Here is a 23,848-nt window from a genome sequence, read left to right as displayed (position 1 = left end):
ATACATAAAGCTCATTAAGATTATAAAGGAAAACCAATTATAATTAAAGACAGTTATCAAACAAGTACATTTGTGATATGCTTCTTTTTTTTTTTGAGACAGAGTCTCACCCTGTCACCCAGGCCGGAGTGCAATGGCATGGTCTTGGCTCACTGCAACCTCCGACTCCCAGGTTCAGGTGATTCTCCTGCCTCAGCCTCCCGAGTAGCTGGGACTACAGGCACGTGCCTCCACACCTGGCTAATTTTTGTATTTAGTAGAGACAGGGTTTCACTAGGTTGGCCAGGCTGGTCTCAAACTCCTGACCTCGTGATCCACCCGCCTCAGCCTCCCAAAGTGCTGGGATTACAGGCATGAGCCACCACGCCCAGCCTATGCTTCTTTATTAATGCATGAAATAACAAGATCTAGTGATGAGTATAATAATTATAATAATTTCAAAAGAGTGGTGAGTATAAATGACATCTAAAGAGATTGTGATGCTTGGTAAAGACTGGGAATCTCTGCTCTAAGCAACTTGTGACCTCGCAGTTCCCTAATTGTTTGGGCTCCCTTGCAGCTAGGGGTGATCATGTGATTTCCTCACCCAACTTTTTCTACATTACATTTAATATTGTTTTTATTTAAAACTATATATTGGGGAATGATTTGCATTACTAAGAGACTCTAAAACTCTTCATGTGGCTCTGGAGAAAGATGTTACGATTCCCATTTTGCAGAACAAACCAAGGCTCAGATAGCTTAGTTACTAGCTCAAGTCACACAGCTAGTTCGTAGCAGAGCACATTATGATGGTACTCAGGGTTTATGACACATTATGTTTATGATGGTAAACACCAGTTTTCAAAGTTGTGAATCTTGTTGGGCTTTCTTTAATGGTTAAGTGTTTTAAGCAAATAAAGCATACAACAAAGTTAACCTTCAAATCTGTTCTGGGGTGTCTCCATACTTTTTTTTTTTTTTTGCTCTTGGTGATTGAAAGTATGAATGATATGTAATTATCAGCCCACCTAAATGACTGAGCTTTGTATTTGTTTTTGGGTCAACCAAGGGAAGGTGAGAAGGAAGTCAAGCAAGCCAAGAAACTGTTCTCATGCCTTTCTGTGGTTGCTTGTATTCACAGGACAAGGGTCCCTAAATGTCTTCAGTTTTTTATCCTTCGCATGGTTCCCATTTTAGAAGCTGAGGTCTCAGACTCCCTTCTGCTTACATAAGGGGTGTCAGGCAATGGAGTGTGATTAAAGAAAATTTAATTTTTTTTATAAGTCACTTCAATAATACTTCCTGCAGACTGTATGATCTCACGCTGATAATAAAGGGGACAGTGGAAATGTGAGATATACATATGTTCTCCCAACATGCAAAAGTGAGGAAATTAATTTACTTTTCATCTGCCTCCATTATCCTGTGCCAGAGGGTCTCAAACATTGATGCGCATAAAAATCATCTGCAGGCCAGGTGCGGTGGCTCACGCCTGTAATCCCAGCACTTTGGGAGGCTGAGGTGGGAGGATCACTTGAGGTCAGGAGTTTGTGACCAGCCTGACCAACATGGTGAAACCCCGTCTCTACTAAAAATACAAAAATTAGCCAGGCGTGGTGGTGGGTGCCTGCAATCCCAGCTACTCGGGAGGCTGAGGCAGGAGAATCACTTGAACCTGGGAGGCGGAGGTTGCAGTGAACCGAGATTGCACCACTGCACTCCAGCCTGGGCGTCAGAGTGAGACTCCGTCTCAAAAAAAAAAAAAAAAAAAAATCATCTGGGGAGCTATTTTAAAATTCACCTTTCTGAGCCTTGTCCCCAGAGTCCCTGATTTGTAGGCATGAGTGGACCTGGGAATCTCTATCCCAGAATCCCAGATGATTCGGATGCTGGTGGTCTATTCATCATGCTGTAAGAAACACCATTCTCACACAAACTTGATGAGTAGGTTTTAAAAATCTGAATTGCAGAGGCGGAGCCGCCACCCTGCCGCGACTTTCAGACTCCGACCATGGCCTCACGCTGGTGGCGGTGTGCCCGGCTCCCCCGGCCTTGCAGGGCCTCCAGGGCCGCGCGCCGCTGCCGGCGCCCGCGCTCAGGCTCATAGGCGGAAGGGATTCGGCTTCTCTCAGATACCCTATTTTAGTCTTGTGAAGCGCTTAACATCTGCCTGTCCAAATGTATACAGTATATCACGGTTTTATCACACAACCCCGGACAGTAAAACACACAGTGGTGAGAAATATACAGATCACCGATCCTTTCAAATTCGGTTGCAGAGACTTGAAAGGTCTGTATGAGGACATTAGAAAGGAACTGCTCATATCAACAACAGAACTTCAGGAAATGTCTGAGTACTACTTTGATGGAAAAGGAAAAGCCTTTCGACCAATTATTGGGGTGCTAATGGCCCGAGCATGTAATATCCATCATAACAACTCCCGATCCGATGTCCAATTTTCACAAGCTGATTGCTGAGAAGGTTCTAGGCGGCGTCTGTTAAAAAGCATTGCTGTCTGTTAATTTGACATGTGCAAGCCAACCACCGCGCCATAGCCTTAATTGCAGAAATGATCCACACTGCTAGTCTGGTTCACGATGACGTTATTGACGATACAAGTTCTCGAAGAGGAAAACACACAGTTAATAAGATCTGGGGTGAAAAGAAGATACGGTTTTTTGGTTTTTAAAAATCTCTCTTACCGAATCACATGCTTTTTGGACCGCGTTTGCTTTTCAGATTTGTCTTATTAAAAAGTAAAATATGCTTGATCAAAAAACAAAAAAACCCGAATTGCAATTAAGTCTTTGTTTCTGCCGTCCTTATGACGGCCTGGACAATTGTCCTATTACTAAATTTGCCCTTTTCTATAAAACATTGACAGCCCCTAACCTGAATAGCACTCTGTTGGGTCTAAGCTTAAATTGTCTACCCAAACCAATTTATACCAAAGTAGGAAATAGGTTTAAGTTCTTTTAGGACATTCGGATTAAATATATATATATATATATACACACACACATATACATATATATATATATCCTAAGGTAAGTATTATAATACCTCTATTACACTTTTGTTTCTCGTTTGGAGAATTAACATGGCAGCATCGTCTAATTTGATAGCTAGAGGAGTCATGTCCACTTTCCCCATCGGCCTGTTAAACCCCTATCATTCATTCTTGACTCATCCTGTGTCTTTGTGAAGCCTTTCTTGGTAAACCTATCCACAAGGAAGACCCTTTATGTCGTCACCAGCCCTTGTGCATGTTTCAATTGTAGTACCTATCATCTTGTACTGCGATTGCCTAATTTATTTTTGTATCTCCAGTTCTACATACAGTACCTGGCAAACAGCAGGCGCTCAATAACTGCGAAATGAACAAGTCCATGTCAAGAGACTAGGCTGGGAGTTTTAATATCAATGCCGACTGAGAAACAAAATACGGAAATGTCAAGGGCTGGTATAAAAATAATCTCTAATAGCACAAAATCCTCCTGAAGGGAACACCTGTCCCACTTTCTCACGTTGCTTTCCAGGTTCTTCCGACACCCCAATTTCCCGCCCACTCTTCTCACTCCGGGGTACAGGTCAGGCAGGTATCCCAGCTCGGCGGCTCTGATAGGTCGGCGATGATTTCATTGTTAGGGAACATCCGGGCCTTTCCCCTCCCCGCAACACCTCCCCAGAGCCCGGCCTTCCCAGTTTCCCACTCTCGCGTGCGCCCCACCCGCGGCTGAAGCAAAACAACCGCCTCTCCCCTGCCCACTTCTTGTCCTCGTCTGAGCCGTCCCTTCTCGTCTCCACGCCGAAGAGAGGCGTTTAGATCCTCCAATGAGAGCCTAGGAGGACTTTCTTAGCCAATCAGTAGCCAAGCCCCTGCAATTCCGGGTGGGACCAGGCGTCCACACCTATAGCTGGACTGCTCGTTGGTCCCTTATGGCGCTTCTTTTACGCGAGGCTTAGAGGTCAAATACAAGGGGGCACGGTCCTCACAGAACGGAAAGGATCCGTACAGACTCTCCGGGTTTGACCGTTTTCTAGGACGAACCAATCGCTTTCCAGATACTTCCCCGCCTTTTGCGCGTTCATTTGAAAAAAGCCGGTGTGACGGACTTGGAAATTGGCTCAGTGACTGACCCGCAAGAAAGCCAGTGACTGGGGGTTCGGATCACGAGTTGGACCAATAAGAAAAGACAATCGCTGGGGCCGGGGCTTTGCTAGGAGGAGCGCAGGTGGGCGTTATTTGATTGACGGAGGGCTCTACTTATGGCTGGTAGCGGGGGCTGGTCCCTGACGTTCGGGAGGTAGGACCTAGCGGAGGCGGGGCCGAATAAAGTAAATGGTAATAAAGGGTTGGGTCTCACTTGGTGGGCGGTGTTTGATGGACAGCTGACCTTGCCAATTGAAAGTAGCCACTGATGCCCAATGGGAAATTAGAAACGCAGAGGCGGGGCCGGGTGGGCGGGGTAAACTAAGTACGGAGGTGCCGAGGGAGCAGCACGGGGTGGGGGGGAGCGGTGATTGACAAGACTCCCAGCAAACCGGGGGCCGTGAGAGGGCGCGCGGCATCCCAGTGGGTGGCAGCTGGAGGCGGGGCTCCCTGAGGGGCGGGGAAGGACTAGGGTGCGGGGAGGGGGTTGCAGAAGGAGCCGAGCGGCTTCTGCTCAATGGCGGAAAAGCCGCCGGTTCTCTGACGGCCTCGTTCCCCTAGCAGTTGCGGGGGAGTTTCCTGCCGGCGCGGCTGGAGTCTCTGATTCTCAGGGTTCGGTGGTTGGAAGATGCTCCAGAGAGACGAGGCTGCGACGGAGGAGGTGGCGGCGGCCGAATCGGCAACGGCGCTAGGGTGGAGAGAAGGCGGCAGCGGCGGCGGCGGCGGCGTGAGGGGTCGGGCGGTGTAAACAGCCCCGGAGGCGGCGGAGGCGGCGGTCGAGACCCCGAGGGGGAAGCGGCGGCTGAGTCAGGGTCGCGCCTCCGTTGGAAACTTGGGCTGAGTACCGCGGCGGGCGCGAGCGAGGCGCCCTAGACATCTTCTCCCTCCCTTGCCTCAGGTAAGGCCGCCCGGCACCCCGCCGGAGGGGAAGCGGCTGACCGGCCGCGCCGCCGAGGCCCCGGGCCCTGGACAGGTTTTCGCGCTGCTGCCGAGCCGCGGCCGGGGCCTATGTCCTTCCGAATCCTCGCTGCTTTCCCTGCTGCCGCGGAGCCTAGGCAGGGGAACGCCGGGCCTGGCTCTCGGGTATAGGCCCCTTCCCCGGCCGCCGCCTCCGCTGGGCTGAGGTCTGGGAGAGGCGCGGGGAGAGAATGGGAGTTTGCTGGAACGCCTGGAAGCCGACTGATTCTCTCTTCCCTCCGCTTCAGTCTGCAAGCATCTCTTTCACACGAAAGCACTGGGGCTACCCCAAGCCTTGGCGCTTCTCTTCCTGGTGCATGCCCTGTTTGAAAACACTATCTTTTCCCATTCGTTTCCTCATCAGCTTCTGCCCTACTCTGCGCTCCACTTCCTTGTTAAATCGTCTTTCTCTGCTGTCTATGCGTTCTACCCTCGCCTTCCCTCCTTAGTGGCTTTAAATTGTGTGTTTCTCTTTTCTTCGTACCCCGGCATCTCTTGCCTGTCTTCCCTAGCACCACCCTTTTCGGATGTCATTCCTAACAGTGAAGTTCTTAATTGAAACTGCCACTTATTGTCAGTACCCCAAATCTACCGGAGCCCCATTAAGAGTATAGACTGACTAGCCATATGTGGTAAATCAGTTTTTTATAGTTTAAGCCTAACAACCTTGAAAAAATTGTATTATTAAACGTAAAGTGTGAAAATAACACCGAAAATAATTTTTTAAATGAAGGACTCAGTGAGTGTTGGAAATAGTTATTTCTTCATTTTTTAAACTTGCATGACCTCTCATATCAGATTTAGCAGATCTGGGACGTTTGCCCATCTTATTCGGCAAAAAAAGTGCTTCTTAGGCGTTTGATAGCAGCCCAAATTCATCAATATTCAATTTCTTCTAAGAACAACTTGAAAACTTTTTTAAAAAGAGACATTAATAACTGGGAAGTTGTTTTGATAGTCACAGTTAAAGAGCTTTTAAAATAGGCTCCACATGTTTAATGTATCAAAATAAAGTTGGCAGGCATGTTGTAAAAGGATTATTTAGGAATTTGAGTAGTCTTAGTGTTATGTAGCTATTTTAGGAAAAACATTCTTTTTCTGTTAACAAACGTTTACAACTACGGTGATGTGAGAATTACTGAGGCTTATTGTGGGATTAACACAGGAACTGTCTTTATTTGAGCTACTGCATGGATGAAGAAGTGGTAAATTGTTCAGAGTAGACAGTGTAAGTCACAGTATGTTCTAGGAGATGGAGAAACATGCCATGGACACTGAATGTTAATAGATGTTATTTCATTTACTTTCTCTGTTGTGCAATAGCAAAGTTCCTATTGTTGGCCTACTTTTAAATGGAGCATTTCTAAGTAAATAGTGAGACAAGTTATTCTAATTATTATGATAGTCTTTTCCAAGTGTACAGGCCTTTTAAAAATATAGTTGAAGTAATGGTAATTTTTTAAGGAAATGTTTTTGTAGGTCTGCCAAATGGACAGTGTGTTGTTCTAATCGAAATTTTAAGATTAAGTATTTAGAACAGAATATTTTAGTCCACACATTTTCAGGGATAATCTTTATTTTGTGCTGCTTCTCTCAATGCTTTCTTTGTCTTTTTTTTTTTTTTTGTCTTAATGGTTGTTGTGTTTTCGCCTCTTCATTTGTTTTTGCTCTCATGAAGTCTTATAACAGTTTCTGCAGTGGTTCTTTTTGTTGCTGTATATTAGCAAGCAGTAGTATTTTTATTTGAGCTTTCATACTCTAAGATTTCCCCAGTTTCTAGTACGTTATCCTCTGGATTTGTTGAAGTGATTGTTCTCTTTGAAGTGACCAGCAGAGCTTTCAACACCGTTTTCTTTCACTGGGTGTCTGATTTCTGTGAAGACTCTAGGAATAGGTGAAAGGCCTTTCAATTTAGTCATGTCAGTAAATACTGTTTTATGTTAGTAATTCACCTAATTACTAAATTCCTTAAGATTACATCATCTGAAGGAATAGTGTAGTGTCCAAGTAACTGTGCTTCTAAGAACAGCTGATTCACAGGTTGACAGGGTCAGAAAAAGTGGCTCTTGTTCAAAGTTATCTTTTCTATAACAAACATTTTTTATGGAATCTTTTGAATTAAAATATGATGCTGATTATGTCTTGGCAGTCTTGGAAGCGTAGAATTGGCCACGGTATCACTTAGTGATTGCGGTGATTCATTAAAAAGAGGCTATATAGGCCAGGTGCGGTGGCTCATGCCTGTAATCCCAGCACTTTGGGAGGCTGAGGCGTGTGGATCACTTGAAGTTAGGAGTTCATGACCAGCCTGGCCAACATGGTGAAACACCATCTCTACTGAAAATACAAAAATTAGCCAGGTGTGGTGGCGCGTGCTTGTAATCCCAGCTACTCAGGAGGCTGAGGCAGGAGAATCACTTGGACTCATGAGGTGGAGGTTGCAGTGAGCCGAGATTGTGCCACTGCACTCTAGCCTGGGTGCCAGAGTAAGACTCTGTCTCAAAAAAAAAAAAAAAAAAAAGCTGTATTTCATGAATATTTTTATATGTAACTATTTTAAAGTATTTTGTGACATTACCTAGCATAGAAAGTAGTTAAGTAGTATAATTCTAACTCTCGCTTTTAAAAATGCAACATACAGTATTTTATATTTTCTGTGAAATATGCCTTTCACAATTCACTGATTTTAGTAAAAATTAGCAAACAAATAACTGGTGGCATCAGAATAATAAAAGTTGGTTTAATCCAAAATTATAATAGCAAAATTTATTCAAGTAATAGCATAAAATGTGAAATCATGATTATGGTAAGATAATTTTTGGGAGTATGATATTCCTGAATTTTCAGTTATTCTTCACATTGTACCTGATTTCTTTTTGTTTTTCCCTTGCTGAATTAATTTCAGAATTGGAATGAAATGGAATACTGCTATTATATTAGCAGCTTTTAAGTTTTATTGTAAAATGTATCTTATATTAGCAGAATTGATGGTTAAGTATAGTGACATTTCACTGTCCTATACTCAAACATTGATGGTGAAATAGAGTTTTGGGAACTATTTAATTTTTGTAGTTTGTAGTTGGCTTTCATAAAATTTGCAGAATGACAGAACTGATCATCAGCTTCTAGTGGCTGATCTAACAAGAACAGGTGAAGAAAAAGGTACATGAGCTTCATAATGTGTATTTTTTCTTTGTTTTTGTTGGTGTTCACTTACATCAATACATTGAGTTAAAAAATGGGTTTTCATCTTTTGGACTAATTTAAGTATGCTAAAGCCATTTTAGAATCTTTACAAGTAAAATGTTTCTAGGCCGGGCACAGTGGCTCACTCCTGTCCCAACATTTTGGGAGGCTGAGGCAGATGGATTGTTTGAGACCAGCCTGGGCAACATAGCAAGACCCTGTCTCTACAAAAAATAAAGTTAGCTGGGCGTGGTGGTGTGTGCACCTGTAGTTAGCTGCTTGGGAGGCTGAGGTGGGAGGATCGCTTGAGCCAGGGAGGTCAAAGCTGCAGCGAGCTGTGATTGCACCAGTTTGCTCCAGCCTGGACGACAGAGTGAAACCACGCCTCTATTTTTTAAAAAATTCTGATGTGACTTAATCTCTTTGTGTCCATTTGATTTAAGATGATTGACACTTTTGAACATTTCCATCCATATTCCTTTTCTTAAAGACTACCTAGAAGACTAACAAGTGTGGCCAGGCGTGGTGGCTCACGCCCATAATCCCAGCACTTTGGGAAGCCAAGGCAGGCAGATCAGTTGAGAACAGCCTGGCCTGGCCAACGTGGTAAAACCCAGTCCCTACTAAAAATATAGAAATTAGCCAGGTGTACTGGCCGGCCAAAAAAGACTAACAGACCAGATACTTGAATCAGCGTTATGGTGAAAAGAACCCTTTACTAAATTCTTGATGATGTTACAAAATTTTCCAAAAGTGTAATCTATATAGTGTATTTATTTCTCAGAGTATTTAAAGATTTTGAGATTTAGTTTTTAGTAACATATAACATCCTAGGAAACATAAATACTGTACAATAACTTATATACTTTTTTCTTTTTAGTTTTCTTTTTTCATTTCTTTTTTGCCCCTCAAGATCTCATACTTCGTAGTTTTCCTTCAAATTACAGGGTGCTTTATTTCTCCCCTTTGGTTTAACTTTAATAACAACCATAAATACTTCTGAATTAATGGTAAACCATGACACAGAACAGTGCTTAAATACATTTTTTTCTTTTTGTTTTACTATAACTAATCACATCTACAGTATCTTGTTATTGCTTGGCATAACATATACCTTTTATAATAATACTCTTCATGGCCGGGCACAGTGGCTCATGCCTGTAATCCCAGTACTTTGGGAGCCTGAGGTTGGTGAATCACTTGAGGTCAGGAGTTCGAGACTAGCCTGGCCAACATGATGAAACCCTGTCTTTACCAAAAAATGCAAAAATTAGCCAGGTGTGGTGGCACATGCCTGTAGTCCCAGCTACCCCGGAGGCTGTGGTGGAGAATTGCTTGTACCCGAGAGGTGAAGGTTGTAGTAAGCCAAGATCACGCCACTGCACTCCAGCCTGGGCGACAGAGTGAGACCCTGTCTCGAAACAAAAATAATAATACTCTTTGTAATAACTTGTTTAACCTCAAGAACCTTGTAGCTTAATCAATTGTAGTATTTTAATTTGTTAGTTCATATATTATACATTTGACATGGTTTATAACATTTAAAACACACTTTACTAATTTAAAACTTTTGATTTATCACACAGTTTAATATTAACTTGCTAAATATAAAATGGATTCAAAGTTTTCTCTTGGAGAATGTTTAAGTATCATCAGTATTCTATTTTTTAGCTTTAAATTGATTCATTTCTTGAAAATTAAAAATCTTAAAGTTTAGAAACATAACACTTCTTGGAAAATTGTTTTGCATCCTTGTGAACAAAAGAAGATCCAGTTAAATCCGATCTCATACTTACAGGAGACAGACAAACTTTGGAAGCCATGTATTGACTATTAAGGAACTTGTCTTTCTCTTAGAGATGGTACCAGTTACTGGTAGTGATATAGGGAGGATAAGACCTGTCTCTAGGATTGCTGTGATTATTGTCTACGTAGAATGGCCTTCACTTCAGAATCAGTTGTGAATGAAAAGTACATTTGTGTGCTAGAAATAGGAAAAAACCTTGTCTTTTATAGAAAACTTTTAAAATGCAGTTATGTTATCAGGTAGATTCAAACGTATAATACACAAGAAAATAAAACAAATGAATAAGTGTTGTTTGCCTGAGAAGAAGCAGTTCTGATAAATAATATGTAGAGTAATTTGTAAGAGTTTGAAGGCTTGTGAAGCGCTTTTAAGCTTGAGAGTAATGTCAACTCATTTTTAAATCTAATCGCATTTTATTTTCTTGATTGTAGGTATCAAGAGCACTCCTCGCATTGAAAAGGGCTGGTTACTAGATGTTCTTATGAGTAGGAGAATCTAGAAGTGTCAGTATGGGTGTTTAACCTATTTGGGCAGTGTTTTTCCTTTTCCTTGTTCTGACTAAAGCATTTATCTCTGAGGTGGGGAAATGGCATTTTCTGTTGAACATAGGTGGCCCTTCTTAGTCCCTTAAAAAGAGGACATGACTGGGCCTGGTGGCTCATGCGTATAATCCTAGCACTTTGGGAGGCCGAGGTGGGTGGATTGTCTGAGCTCAGGAGTTCGAGACCAGCCTGGCAACACGGTGAAACCCCATCTCTACTAAAATACAGAAAATTAGCTGGGTGTGGCGGCATGTGCCTGTAATCCTAGCTACCTAGGAGGCTGAGACAGGAGAATCGCTTGAACCCAGGAGGTGGAGGTTCAACCCAGCTGAAATCGCGCCACTGCATTCCAGCCTGGGCAAAAGTGAGACTCCGTCTCAAAAAAAAAAAGTGGGGGTGGGGGAACATAATTAATTCAAAGCACTCCAAATGTTAAGATTATATAGGAGATTTCGTTGAGCTTTGGGAGGCTTTCTGCTTTTATTTACTCTGAGCTACCAACCCACTGAGAAGTAAAGAATTCAGAACAGTCTAATAGTATTTAGTCTGTAACCCTCCAGCCAATTCTTATGTTCACTGAGTGCCTTCTGTGTGCAAAGGCCCCCATTTCATGCCAGTATCTGAACAAAACAGACAAAATCCCAAATCCTTGTCATTGACGATCTTGCATTCTGTTAACCAGCAACTCCCAGTTTACATTACAGCTGAACTCCTTATGTGGCTGGCTTAAAAACTTGAGTGGAAAATTTGGGGTGTGTGTGTTTTGTACACTAAACTTAAAAGCTGTGATTAGAGCTTTACTATTTTTAACAAAAGGAAAGGAAGAGGTTTTCTGTAATTGGATAAAAACTAGACTGAAAAGAGGAAAGAGGAAATACTGTTGTGCCTTAGAGAAAGACATTGGTTTAAGATTTTTTTTTTTTTTGAGACGGAGTCTCAGTCTGTCACCCAGGCTGGAGTGCAGTGGCATGATCTCGGCTCACTGCAACCTCCGCCTCCCAGGTTCAGGCAGTTCTCCTCCCTCAGCTTCCCGAGTAGCTGGGATCACAGGCATGCACCACCACACCTGGCTAATTTTTGTACTTTTAGTAGAGATGGGGTTTCGCTATGTTGGTCATGCTGGTCTGGAACTCCTGACCTCGTGATCCACCTGCCTCGGCCTCCCCAAGTGCTGGGATTACAGGCGTGAGTCACCATGCCCTGCCTGGTTTAAGATTAAAAGATGACCCAAAGAGAGAAAAAGAGATCCCTGCATTAGACAGACATGAGGGAAATTTGGGGCCTTCAGGTGTTTCCATTTACTGTACAACCTTGGATAGATGAGTTCCTGGAAAGGAGGATGGGAGTAAAGGTGGAACAATAGGAGAAGGGTGAACAGGATTTTTTAAGTCTGATTTAAATAATTGGGATATACCTATAAAATATATGTTGTCATTTATGTTTAAAAAGCTTTCTGTTCTTACGTGAGTATAGCTGAAGGATTAGTGGTTGACCAATAGTGCCTGGTACTGATTTGTAATGGCTACTTTTGTGCTCTTAGCAAAGATGGCTAATGGAGCCAATTTGTCTCTTGGTTTATTGTGCACAACTTGGTCTATATATTTATCAATGCTTCTCCTTCCATAGCTTTGTTGTATTACTTAACGTTGTGCCTTTGTTTTTTCTGCATGTGAGATTGGCATATTGCCCTTAGATGTGTGAAGCAGGTGCTTAATTTTTGCTTTTTGTTCTTTCTATTGCTTTCCTACTGAACCAGTTTGGTAAAGAGGCCTCTTCTTCAGTTTATACAAACATTGCAAACTTAAGCATAAAAGATCTTTCATCTTTTTGTTCTTATTTTAATGCTTGGTGGTCTTGTGCTTTCATTTATGAGTCAGTTTCATTTGATCTTCATTGCTAAAGTGAATCAAGATTGATTTTTTAATTTTAAAGCAAATCAACCAACTTGCATTTATTTCAGTGCCTCAATATAAAAATGAATGTTCTATTTATGACTTAAGATTCCTCATTTATTATGCCCAAATACGCCTTCAGATTACTAGTATATTTGTGTGTGGGGGTGTATGTGTATTTTTATTATGTATTTATTTATTTTTTGAGACGAAGTCTTGTTCTGTCACCCAGGCTGGGGTGCAGTGGTGCAATCTCGGCTCATTGCAGCCTCCACCTCCCAGTTCAAGCGATTCTCCTGCCTCAGCCTCCCAAGTAGCTGGGATTACAGGCCTGCGGCACCACGCCCAGCTAATTTTGTATTTTTCGTAAAGACGGGGTTTCACCATGTTGGCCAAGCTGGTCTCAAACTCCTGACCTCAGGTGATCTGCCCGCCTCAGCCTTCCAAATTGCTGGGATTACAGGCATGAGCCACCGTGCCCAGCCTAGTTTCATTTTTAATGTATTTTTGTAATTCTGTTACTTTATCAAAATGCTGATATGCAAGAGAACTTGAATTTTTGGAATATATTAAATTTAGTATTGTAATTCAGTCCAGATTCATTAAGTTGTTCAACATTTGGCCATCTATCTTAGATTTAAAAATAACCAAAAACAACCTTACTTGAATTTAAAAAAATTATCTCTTGTAACTGGTTTTGTTTATATAATCTAACATTTTATTAAATCTTTGGTGGTTGCTAGTCCTAAACTTAAGGAAATTGAGTTTGTTTCTATTCAGCTGTTCTGGAGTGTTTGGAATTGCAATGTGAAAGTGAAATAACTTTTTTTTTTTTTTTTTGAGATGGAGTTTTGCTCTTGTTGCCCAGGCTGGAGTGCAATGGCGCAATCTTGGCGCACCACAACCTCCACCTCCCAGGTTCAAGCAATTCTCTTACCTCAGCCTCCCGAGTAGCTGGGATCATAGGCATGTGCCACCATGCCCGGCTAATTTTTTGTATTTTTAGTAGAGACAGGGTTTCTCCATGTTGATCAGGCTGGTCTCTAACTCCCGACCTTAGGTGATCGCCCTCCTCAGCCTCCCAAAGTGCTGGAATTACAGGCGTGAGCCTCCGTGCCTGGCCATGAAATAACTTTTAGCTTAATATGTAAAATATATGTAGTGGTTTTCAGTTATGCCCCTCCCACCCTCCTTTTTTTATGAACTCTAACTGTAGTTTGTAAGGGCAGGTTTGGAAAGATTAGTGATGATATTGACTTGCATTATTGTTCTTACTCTACATCTTGGATCTTCTTCCCAGTGACATAGGTTTACATTTAAGTTTAGGTTACACTTCAATGTGCTTTTGCTTTGAGTTGCTTTTTCTGCCTATGTCTTTGCTTAACTGATTTTTAAGTACAGGGTGGCCACCAAGTTTGTATACACAGGTGGATATGCAGTAATTGTATATTGGTGGTGTATTACAGAATATGAAAATAATATCTATGTTGGCCAGGGGCAGTGGCTCACCCCTGTAATCCCAGCACTTTGAGAGGTGGGCAGATCACGGAGTCAGGAGTTCGAGACCATCCTGGCCAGCATGGTGAAACCCCATTTCTACTAAAAATACAAAAATTAGCTGGGCATGGTGGTTTGCACCTGTAGTCCCAGCTACTCGGGAGGCTGAGGCAGGAGAATTGCTTGAACCCAGGAGGCGGAGGTTGCAGTGAGCCAAGATTGCACCACTGCACTCCAGCCTGGCAACAGAGCGAGACTCCGTCTCAAAAAAAAAAAAAAAAAAAAAAAAAAATCTGTGTTTTCAGACCTTATGACCACCCTACAGAGGGCAGTTCATGTAGCTGAGTCTTTTTGTTCAGATTTATATTGCCAAATTATGGAGTCAAGTATAAGGCATATTTGAATATAAAGGAGTAGTGATAATTATAGAGAACCGTCTGGAATCACATTGAACCTATGTTTTTAAGAGGACTGAAAGCAATCTCAAGGTAAAAATGAGTTTGATATTTAGTTGGTCGTCAGATACTTTGGCTAAAAAAAGTTCGGGAGATGCTAGACAGCAGTTGTTTCAGTGGTGTATTTGAAAGATGGTTAGAGAAGTTGTCCATATGGTAATGATATTGGTATTATTGTTTCTCAAATGTGGATGAGGTATCTTCTCAACAGATTTAGATAAATATTTCTGAATTGTTGCTACTCTGTGCTTGCAGGTAATGCTGTAGGATGCTTATCACTGTTTATAAGTGTATAAAGTGTAAGAAGCCTTTATACTTAGAGTGGGTTATATTTCTGGAAAAAGGAGGACAGCGATTGGGAACATTGACTCCAAAGTGATATTCTTGGATTTGAATCCCTGCTTCACCACATAGACAGGTTACCTACCCTAGGGTAGGTTACTTAATGTTTCTAAACTTCAGTTTTCTCATTTGTAAAGTGAGATTGTTCATAAGATTGTTGGGTTGGGATAATCTATGTAAAGCTTTTAGCATAGAGACTGGCACATTGTAATGGGTAACCTTTATTCAGTGCTTTCTATTGCTGTTACTACTATTAATACTGCTACTATTATACTACTAAATGATATATGGTAAGTTGAAAGAGTACTGAAACTTGGGAACAGAAGACCCTGTTTGTGGTTCCCACTCAACCTTTTAATGGTTCTGTGGCATGTGTACTTACTCTTTCTAGGATTTAGTAGCCTTAACCTTCAATCTTAACATTTTTATCAGAGTTAAGGGAGAGACCTGGACTGTGTAATATCTTGAGGTTCTTTTGACTCTAAAATCAGGAGTCCTGTTCTAAGATTCTCATTTTCTACCAGAGCGTGAGCCACATAAGGGCAGTAACTGTTAGTTTTGTATGCTGATTTATCCACGTATCTGTATTGTGTTCTACAAATATTAGCTGAATAAATGAGTAAATGAGCTAAACAGCATCTTCTAGGGAGAGGAAAGGAGTAATGCAGAGGTCCCCAACCTTTTTGGCACCGGGGACCGGTTTCATGGAAGACAGTTTTTTCCATGGATGGTGTGGGGGTTTCAGGATGATTCAAGCACGTTACATTTATTGTGCCCTTTATTTCTATTATTACATTGTAATATGTAATGAAATAATTAACACAGTTTACCATAATGTAGAATCAGTGGAAGCCCTGACCTTGTTTTCCTGCAACTAGATGGTCCCATCTGAGGGTAATAGGAGACAATGACTGATCATCAGGCATTAGATTCTTATAAGGAGTACACAACCTAGACCCCTTGCATGTGCAGTTCACAGTAAGGTTTGCACTCCTGTAAGAATCTAATGCCGCTGCTGATGTGACAGGAGGTGGAGCTCAGGCAATAATGCCAGCCATGGGGAGCAGCAGTAGCTTCACTTGCTTGCCTACTGCTCACCTCCTGCTGTGCAGCCTGGTTCCTGAAGTCCACAGAGGGTACTGGTCTATGGCTTGGGGGTTGGGGATTCCTGGATTCGTGGGTAGGAAGAGGGAAAAGGATGGTTGTTGAAAGTATGAACAAGCGGAGGTTGTGGTGAGCCGAGATCGTGCCACTGCACTCCAGCCTGGACGACAGAGTGACACTCTGTGTCAAAATAAAATAAATAAATAAACACAAATTTCCTTCTATTCATTTTTGTTTAATCAATAAATATTGTCTATGGGCATTAGTCGCTTTGGAGAACAATGATAATTCAAAGTATCTTGTGATTTTTGCCTTGTCCTCACTTTTAGAAATCACATGCTTAAAAGGAAAAACATCAGGGTCATGACCTTTTGGAGAATTTATTTTGGGTAGATTTTGATATTTAACCTTGAGGACTCTAGGGGAGACTTAGGACTACTTTAATATTTGGGGGGAGAGTAACAAATTTAATAAATTATAAATCATCTCATACTGGATTTTTTGCTTAATATGGAAAATTTTAATGCTGCAAAACATTATAGTAGTACACTGAGTGCCTGTATACCAGTCACTAAATTCAACAGTATTTTGTATTTTTGCCTGTCTTAGTTCAGGCTGCTGTAAAAGAATACCACAGACTGGGTGGCCTATAAAAAACAGAAATGTATTTCTTACAGTTCTGAAAGCTGGCAAGTTCTAAGATGAAGGTGTTGGCAGATCTGGTGTCTGATGAGGGCTGTCTTTCTGGTTTGCACATGGCTATCTTGTGTGCTTACATGGTAGACAGAGCTAGAGAGCTCTTTGGGGTCCTTTTTATAAGGGCACTAATGGCATTCATGAAGGCTCCAACCTGATGACCGGATTACCTTCCAAAGGCCCCACCTCATATCACATTGGGGGTTAGGATTTTAACATATAAATTGTGGGGGAGGAGCGGACACAGATTCAGTCCATAACATTGCCATATGAGCCATTTAGAAATTACAGAGATGTCATGTCACTTTACTCCTAAACGCCTAAGTATGAATCTCCAAAAAATGATTTTCCTCTATACCTGCAAAATTATCTTACCTGACAAAATTAATTCCCCAATTCATCTGGTCCACAATCCATATTCAGACTTCCCCAGTTGGGTAAAAAAAAAGTCTTATGTAGCATTCCCCCTGCAAACCAAGGTCTTTGAAAATTGTGCATTACATCATGTTTGTTATTGTGCCTCCATTCTCTTACAAATTTTTTTTTTTTTTTTTGAGATGGAGTTTCACTCTTTTTGCCCAGGCTGGAGTGCAATGGCACAATCTCGGCTCACCGCAACCTCCGCCTCCCGGGTTCAAGCAATTCTCAGGACTCAGCCTCCCAAGTAGCTGAGATTACAGGCTTGCGCCACCACGCCTGGCTAATTTTGTATTTTTAGTAGAGACGGGGTTTCTCCATGTTGGTCATGGTGGTCTTGAACTCATGACCTCAGGTGATCCACCTGCCTCGGTCTCCCAACGTGCTGGGATTATAGGCGTGAGCCACTGGGCCCGGCCTTGTTCTCTTACAAATTTAAACACTCAAATGATTTTCTCTTTTTGAGGGTACCAATTATCTTGTAAAATGTCCTGTATTCAGAATTCGTCTGATTATTTCTTTGAGATTTTGTTTAAAACTTATTTCTTTGTCTTCTCAAACTATTAAGTTAGATCTAATGACTGTTAAATTTAGGTTAACCATTTTGGCCAGGATAGGTTATAGGTGATGCTACTTTATGTTATATTTCATCAGAAGCACAAACTGCCTGGCTTTTTGTTTGTTTGTTTGTTTTTGAGACAGAGTCTCATTGTGTCACCCAGGTTGGAGTGTAGTGGCGCAATCTCAGCTCACTGCAACCTCTGCCGCCCGTCTTCAATCTATTGTCCTGACTCAGCCTCCCGAGTAGCTGGGATTACAGGCGCCTGCCACCGCACCTGGATAATTTTTGTAGTTTTTTAGTAGAGATGGGGTTTCACCATCTTGGCCAGGCTGGTCTTGAACTCTTGACGTCGTGATTCACTTGCCTCAGCCTACCAAAGTGTGGGGATTACAGGCATGAGCCACCATGCCTGGCCAATGCCTGACTTTAACATTAGTAGTGGTGCTAAGTTTGATCACTGGGTTAAGGGTGGTGGTAACTGCTAGATGTCTCTATGGAGAAGGAACATTTTCTCTTTTGTAATTATCAGATGATCATGGCATATATTGTTACTATGCAAATCCATTTCCCCTTCAGACTTTCACTTAATAGATTTACTGATACCTTTTTTAAAGGTGGATCTGGACAGGTGTCATCAAACTATAACCTCTCAGCCAAATTTGGCCTGCTGCTGCTTTTTGTAAAGTTTTATTTGAAGATAGCCATGCTCACTTGTCTATGGCAGCTTTCCCATTACTAAAGCAGAGTTGAGTACTTGAGAGGGGAACCATATGGCCTTGCAAACCCAAAAATATTTACCCTTTTGACCTTAAAAGAGAAAGTTTGTTGACCCCAATCTAGGGTGTATGTTTTGTTCCCTTTTTCTCGTTGTAGTGGTATACAATTGGTATTTATGTATTTGGTGTTTATATTTTTGGTGTTTGCTGCATCTCCTGTACCCTGGTGTTATTCAAGGGATAACTGCTTTTAACATTGTTAAAATTGTGCAGTTACTGCTTCATTATGTCCCCCAAACCATAAAGTATACCCAGTTAGTGCTACACGTGGTATGTAAAGTCTTCTGTTAAAAGTTTGGAAATATTTGAGACATAGAGTTACAAATATTGAACAATGAAGTGCCCACCACCCAGCTTTGTTTAGGTAGTTGAAGTTCTTCTGTAATCTTCCTGAATTCCATCTCCTTTCTCTGCCTCGATCTTAAATTTCATGCCTGCCTTATAGATATGATCTTCATACATGTATCTGTTTCTTTTTCTTTTTCTCTTTTTTTTTTTTTTTTTTTGAGACAGAGTTTCCTCTTGTTGCCCAGGCTGGAGTGTAGTGGCATGATCTCGGCTCACTGCAGCCTCCGCCTTCAGGTTTTAAGTAATTCTCCTGTCTCAGCCTCGTGAGTAGCTGAGATTACAGGCACGTGCCACCACGCTCAGCTAATTTTTGTATTTTTAGTAGAGACAGGGGTCTCACCATGTTGGCCAGGCTGGTCTCGAACTCCTGACCTCAAGATCTGCCCGCCTCGGCCTCCCAAAGTGCTGGGATTACAGACATGAGCCACCGCGCCCGGCCTACATGTATCTATTTCTAAATAGCCTATAGTACTGTTTTAAGAGGCGTATGTACATGACCATATACAGAATTTTTTTTTTTTTTATAATTTGTTCTTGTCACTTAATATTTTTGCAGTTCTTTTTTTGTTCTAGTCCCTTTTTTCCATAGTATTGCATATATATTGCATAGTATTCCACTGTATGATTAGAACAGTTCTTTTTTTTTTTTTTTTAATAAGACAGTCTGGCTCTGTTGCTCAGGCAAGAGTGCAGTGGCTCAATCTTGGCTCACTGCAGCCTTGCCCTCCCAGGCTCCAGTGATCCTCCCACCTCAGCCTCCCAAATACCTGGAACTACAGGCGTGCACCAACACATCTGGCTAATTTTTGTGGTTTTTTTGTAGAGATGAGGTTTCACCATGCTGCCCAGGCTGGCCTCTAATCCCTGAGCTCAAGTGATCCACCTCCTTTGGCCTCCTAAAGTGTTGTGATTACAGGCGTGAGCCACCACACGCAGCTAGAACACATTTTGTCTAGTCTTTTTTGGAAGGACATTTGGATTATTTTTGTAATTTTAATCAATGGTCTAAAACCATTTACATGCCATATATATATGCGAGAATTTCTCTAGGGAGTAAAATGGCTGAACTGTAGGCCATCCTTATCTTATAGCCCTAACTAGATATTTCCAAAATTCTCTCCAATGTTGCTATACCAATTTATACTCCTACCAATGGTGTATTTTATATATATATATATATATATTTTTTTTTTTTTTTTTTTTAGACAGAGTTTCGCTCTTGTCACCCAGGCTGGAGTGCAATGATGCAATCTTGGCTCATTGCAACCTCCACTTCCTGGGTTCAAGCGATACTCCTGTTTCAGCCTCCTGAAGTAGCTGGGATTACAGCCACCTGCCACCACACCCAGCTAATTGTTTTGTATTTTTAGTAGAGATGGGGTTTCACCATGTTGGCCAGGGTGGTCTGAACTCCTGACCTCAGGTGATCCTCCCGCCATGGCCTCCCAAAGTGCTGGGATTACAGGCATGAGCCACCATGCCCAGCCAGAAGTTTCTGTTGTTTTAATTCAGTGCTGTCCTATATAAATGTAAGGTAATTTAAATTTTTCTAGTAGCCACATTAATAAAAAAGAAATAGGCAAAGTTAATTTTAGTAATGTATTTTATTTAATCCAGTATTTCCAAAATGATTCAATATATAAACAGTGAAGTTAATTAGATATTTTACATTCTTTTAAAAAATAAATGGTGTGATTGGGCTGTGTCCCCACCCAAGTCTCATCTTGAATTCCCAGGTGTTCTGAGAGGGACCCTGTGGGAGGTAATTGAATCATGGGGACAGGTCTTTCCTGTGCTGTTCTCATGATAATGAGTAAGTCTCATGAGATCTGATGGTTTTATAATGGAGAGCTTCCCTACACAAGCTCTCTCTTTGCCTGCTGCCATCTATGTAAGATGTGACCTGCTCCTTCTTGCCTTCAGCAGTGATCATGAGGCCTCCCTGGCCACGTGGAACTGAAAGTCCATTAAACCTCTCTTTCTTTTGTAAATTGCCCAGTCTTGGGTATGTCTTTATCAGCAGTGTGAAAAAGTACTAATAAATTAAATATTTAAAATCCATTGTGTATTTTACACTTACAGCAAATCTCTATTAGCATTAGCCTCATTTAACATTCCTACTAGCCCCGAGTGGTTAGTGGCTACTATGCCAAACAGCAAAGCTCTGTGTTCTTGTCTGTGTTTGATATTGAGAGTCTCTCTCTCTCTCTCTTTTTTTTTTAATCTAAGGAGAGAGAAATGGTGTTTTATTTTGACTTTAATTTTGCATCTTCCTATTAGTTTTCCTAATGACAAAATCTTACAGGCATAAATATGGAATTACTTTGCTGTTGGAATGCAGGTGTTTATTTTGTTAATTGTGTTTAACAGTTTTTAGATATTAGATATTAGATTTAGATGTTAGTGTGTCTATAAAATGATGGTACTAATTAAAGACTTTAACCTGGCCGGGCATGGTGGCTCATGCCTGTAATCCCAGCACTTTGGGAGGCCGAGGTGGGTGGATCACCTGAGGTCAGAAGTTCAAGACCAGCCTGGTCAACATGGTGAAACTCCGTCTCTACTAAATATACAAAAATTAGCCAGCTGTGGTGGTGGGTTCCTGTAATCCCAGCTACTCAGGAGGCTGAGGCAGGAGAATCGCTTGAACCCGGGAGGCAGAGGTTGCAGTGAGCCGAGATCCTACCATTGCACCCCAGCCTGGGCAACAAGAGCGAAACTTCGTTCCAAAAAAAAAAGACTTTAACCTCAAGTCAACTCTAAAATATTCCCCAAAATGTGTATTTGGATTGAAATGAATGCTTGGAAGGACAGTACTTGAATGGCAATAATAGGGGTAGGAACAAGGCAATTGCTTAATACTTATGGGAAACAATCCTTTGTATATATTTCTTTTCCTTCATATATTTCTCCCTTTGTTTTGCTTAATCTTGATCTTTCTTTCCTCACTTAGGAAGAGTTGGCTGAATGGATCTGATCTAGAGCCAAAGATGTTCTCAAAAAGGGCTACAGGGATAGACTGACTTTGGGAGTTGGGGATACTCTATGCCCATCATCAGGAAACAAACCAAGTAATATAAATTCATTAGTGTGTCCTCTGCCCACAGTAAGTAGGTGTAATTGGCTAGGTGATTTAAATGAATCAGCAGAAATAAAATTGCTGGAAATCAAGGACTGCTTGTACTTAATAAATGTTGCAGTGGATAATAGAGGTTAATCAGCATTCCAATAGATTTTTAGGTCTCTGCCAATTTAATATTTCTGGGAATGTTAAAAAATTTAACTAGGACATTCTTTCTTGAAGAAGGATCTTTTTAAATTACTTTTGGTTTTTTTGGAGATGGTGTCTCACTCTGTTGCCCAGGCTAGAGTGCAGGAGTGTGATCATATCTCACTGCAGCCTTAAACTTCTGGGCTCAAGCTATCCTTCTGCCTCAGCTTCCCGAGGAGCTAGGACTACAGGCGTGGGGCACCATGCCTGGTTAAGAAGTGTCTTTTAAGTTAACACATATTTTATTTAGTACCTACTAGATGCCAAGGTCACGAATTAGGGTAGGAAAGGAGCTAAGAAGAGCAAAAATGTTAAAAGGAATCCAAATGATTTTATAGGAGTGGTGAGATGGTGGTAGGAAGAGTTGGGATGACATCAAGGTGGAAGAAGTGTTTTGTTTTGTTTTGGAGACAGGGACTTGCTCTTTTGCCCAGGCTGGAGTGCAGATCACAGCTCACTGCAGCCTCGATCTCCTGGGTTCAAGCAGTCGTCCTACCCCAGCCTCCCAAGCAGCCGGGACCACGGATGTGTGTCACCATACCTGGCTAATTTTTAAATTGTTTGTATAGACAGAGTCTCACTATGTTGCCCAAGCTGATTGGTCTCCGACTCCTGTGCTCAAGTGATCTTCCCATTTTGGCCTCCAGAAGTGCTGGGATTACAGGCATGAGGCACCATACCCAGCCTAGGAAATATTATTTCACAGGCACCTTGAAGGATTTGGCTAGCTAAATAAAGTAGAAAAAACTGACTGTGAGATGGGAATGACCATGATGAAGTTGAGCTGTGTAGAGCCTAGGCATGACAAATTAGAGAAGGTTCTTGATAAGGGTGTAAAAAACCACTGCATCTTTTAGGGACATTTAACGTGTGTTTTAGGGAAATCAAGCTCATGATAATCTGTAGGTGGATTAGAGGAAGATGGGGTTGAAGTCAGGGAGATCCACTAGGAAGAAGTTAGATAATCAATGCATTATGTGATGATGCTAAAATTAGGATGGGAGGGTAAGAGAGACACTGAAAAACAAGATTGATGGAACATAGTGATTTAATGGTGGTTGAATATATATCAAAAGATTTATGGCTTCTGTCCTGGATTAATACTAGAGGAATGCTCTTACTAATACAAATAGGTGGGTAGGCATATGAAGGTGGCTTGGGTGCAGAGATGAAGTTTTTGATTATGTTATATTTGAAGAGAGATGTAGCATAGCCAAGCTTTATGTTTAAAATCTAGACTAAAATTCATCTGAGAAGTCAGTGTAGACATAGCTTAAGCCATGAGATTGCATCAGAGGGCAGATACTGTGTTTTGGGTTGAAGGTTAATTATTATCTTGGGACCCCACTTCCCTTTTTCAGAGGGTACAGAAAAAAGAATAAAGAATAAAGAAAAAAGAATAAAGATTTTTTTGATTTGAGAGTGTTTTGAAAGTCAACACAAGTGTTAAGAGTTTCCAGAATCGAGGCGTTACCAATAGTTTGAAATGCCACAAAGTATCTTATTTTGAGAAGCTGCTTCTTACGACTGATAGTTGGCTAATTCTACCACACAGGACATCAGTGTTTGAGCTGTTTGGTCAGGAATATTGGTGTTTTGGGTTCTGAAATGGCTGTATGTTATATCGTGAGAAACATTCTCTATGGATGATACTCCAGACATATGGGAAATACTAGTAATTTCTTTTTTTTCTTAATTTTTATTTATTTATTTTTTTGAGACAGAGTTTTGCTCTTGTTGCCCAGGCTGGAGTGCAATGGCATGATCTTGGCTCATCGCCACCTCCGCCTCCCGGGTTCAAGTGATTCTCCTGCCTCAGCCTCCTGAGTAGCTGGGATTACAGGCATGCACCACCACGCC

The 23,848-nt window shown here is 41.6% G+C and overlaps 1 protein-coding gene and 1 long non-coding RNA gene across 7 annotated transcripts in view; one reads left to right on the top strand and one right to left on the bottom strand.

The window, feature by feature from the left end:
* Positions 1-2,329: 2,329 nt before the first annotated feature.
* On the bottom strand, positions 2,330-3,184 carry LOC134807921 (uncharacterized). Its single transcript, XR_010149546.1, has 2 exons — positions 3,047-3,184; positions 2,330-2,604 (listed from the first exon to the last, which is right to left on the bottom strand). It is a non-coding gene; the product is annotated as an uncharacterized LOC134807921 (long non-coding RNA).
* Positions 3,185-4,363: 1,179 nt separating this feature from the next.
* The window catches only part of PPM1B (protein phosphatase, Mg2+/Mn2+ dependent 1B), an 84,322-nt gene continuing 64,837 nt past the window's right edge, over positions 4,364-23,848 (top strand). For 3 of the 6 annotated variants that reach the window (XR_010149545.1, XR_010149544.1, XM_063789899.1), the window contains exon 1: positions 4,579-5,034. The gene's annotated coding sequence lies outside the window, so the exon portion shown is untranslated. Of the gene's footprint in view, positions 5,035-23,848 lie in introns of all 6 variants that reach the window. The other 3 variants (XM_001144167.5, XM_525747.6, XM_016948452.3) reach the window with 3 other exon arrangements.

Source organism: Pan troglodytes, chromosome 12 (genome assembly GCF_028858775.2).
Source record: "Pan troglodytes isolate AG18354 chromosome 12, NHGRI_mPanTro3-v2.0_pri, whole genome shotgun sequence".
In the NCBI taxonomy this organism is placed as follows: Eukaryota; Metazoa; Chordata; class Mammalia; order Primates; family Hominidae; genus Pan; species Pan troglodytes.
Note: the sequence above shows the minus strand (reverse complement) of the source record. Positions and strands in the feature narration are given on the sequence as shown.